Genomic DNA, 2,500 nt, shown 5'->3' with positions numbered 1-2,500 from the left:
AATTTTCCGCGATTTCAATTTCTCCGGCCAAGACAAACTTATTTTCACCATGGACATTACATCTCTATACACAGTCATTCCTAATAGCGAAGGTCTTCAAGCACTTAAACACTTTTTCGATCAACGCACTGTCAAAGAACCTAGCTCGGAAACGCTCCTCCGCCTTGCCGAACTAGTTTTAACGCTTAACTGTTTTTCATTCGCCGGCAACTATTACAAACAAATTAATGGTGTAGCGATGGGCACAAGAATGGGACCTAGCTATGCCAATCTTTTTGTAGGATATGTTGAACACCAATTTTTTAGTCAGTACAACGGTCCCAAACCTGAACTCTACGGCCGTTACATCGACGACTGCATCGGCGCTATTTCATCCAGCAGAGAAGAACTCGATCAATTTATAACCTCCGTCAACTCTTTTCATCCGGCTCTTAAATATACCTGGGAAATTTCGGAAACTTCATTGGCTTTTCTAGATATCAGCGTTTCTATTAGAGGCAACGTGCTATGTACTAGTGTGCACTACAAACCTACTGATTCACACAGTTATTTGTTGTATTCATCGTCACATCCATCACATGTCAAGAACTCCATCCCTTATTCTCAATTTCTTAGACTTCGACGTCTATGTAGTGATGACTCCGATTTTTCCAGCAAATCAGAGGAGATGTGCCAGTTCTTCGAAAAACGTGGCTATCCTGTCTCTGTGGTCAAAGCGGGCCATCATCGCGCCCAACAATTTGATCGACAGTCATCACTACAAACGTCACAAAAAGATAAGAATGACAGAATTCCATTCACCCTCACTTTCCATCCTCATAATCACGCAGTCAAAAGCATCATACTTATAAATTAAATTACTCCAAAATGATCCCGAGACTGGTAGAATCTTTTCGCAACCTCCACTTATTTCATTCAAACGCGACAAAAACGTAGGCAACTTTTTAGTTAGAAGCGCGCTCAAAACTAACGAGCAACCCGGCACTTTCAAATGCGCGCGCTCACGATGCAAAACTTGTCTTTTCATTGTTAACACTAGCAAGATATCGGGACCTAAGCGATCTGTTAAGATCACCGATCGTTTCACATGTACCTCCGCAAATGTCATTTATTGCATAACCTGCACGTTATGCAATAAATTATACATTGGTGAGACAGGTAGACGACTAGGTGACCGATTCCGCGAACACCTTCGCGATGTTGAGAAGAATGACAAGGATGCATCCAAGCCAGTCGCTCGCCATTTTAATCTGCCTAACCACTCCAAAAAACACATGGCTATCTGCGGCCTTTCCCTACATCTAGGTACGACGGAAAGCCGCAAGAATCTGGAACAAAAATTCATCTTTCAAATCGGCACCCTTAATCCTCACGGTATTAACGAACGCTTTTCATTTAACTAATATATTCCTATTTTTCACGTTGCCATGTTACCACCAATAGCGTAGCTCCTACTCTACTATAAAAACTACACGTAACCCATAATCCCTCGATTCGCTCTGACGAAGGGCTAACGCTCGAAACGTCAGCTTTTAGAATCTCTGTACGGTGGCCAATTTACATTATCAACTCCGTTGATAAAACCAAATTTTTGTTAATCCAAAGGCCAGCTGTCGTGCCGCGGAGCTTGTTTTCGAACTGTGGAGGTTCATTTTGAGAATGAGGCTATCCAACATTTTAAACGGGACAGAGAAAATGGTTTTCCAACAAACTGGATAAACTTGAGTTAGTGATCTTTCCTTTTAGATGTCATCAACAATGTGTTAGAAACATACACAGAAAAGCAAGAAAACTTGGTTGAAAATTTGATCAAACTCACCTTTTCTCTTAAGTAGGTGTTTTTTGCAGGAGCCGTCGTAGCTCAGTTGGCTTGTGCGCGGCTTTCGGAGCGAGAGGTCCCCTGTTCGATCCTCCTTAAACGTCTGTTTCCACTTTCCTCTGATCCGTGCAGCTGTAGCTTTGAATTCCCTTAAAACGGAGCACTGACAGGGGGAGGGGGGTAAAGGGCGTACTGTCGGCTTCCGTTGATACCAGCCTCGTAGCTGAAGGAGCTACCGACGGTAAATAAAGTTACTTTACCTTTTTACCTTTACCTTCTGTAACAGAAATTTCAACCCGCAGTTGAGTTTAAGTTTGCTAAATTTGGTGCATTTAAACTGTGATCACCGAGTGGCAAAATAATATAAATATAACTATGGGGAACCAAACACCTGTAATGTTGCGATATTAATATTTTATACTGTCTCGAGAGCACAAAAAGACGTTTAGCTTTGCTCGTGCATGAATTATTGTCGGTACAGGTTTCGATCCACTTGTCAACTTTCTATTTTTATTGTTATCACCAAAACACGCGAGTCTTTTCACTACAGGGCTAAAGTGAGTTCAGCCTGAGAAGCCAGTTCGAGCATTTTCTAGAAATGCACAGTAATAACGTATTTTAGAAAAAAAACTTAGCATGAAATTTTGTATCATTTGCATATTTATGAAAGGAGAGTTTAAC

Source organism: Montipora foliosa, chromosome 2, assembly GCF_036669935.1.
Source record: "Montipora foliosa isolate CH-2021 chromosome 2, ASM3666993v2, whole genome shotgun sequence".
Lineage (NCBI taxonomy): Eukaryota > Metazoa > Cnidaria > Anthozoa > Scleractinia > Acroporidae > Montipora > Montipora foliosa.
The sequence above is the reverse complement of the archived record's forward strand: the minus strand, read 5'-3'. Positions refer to the sequence as shown.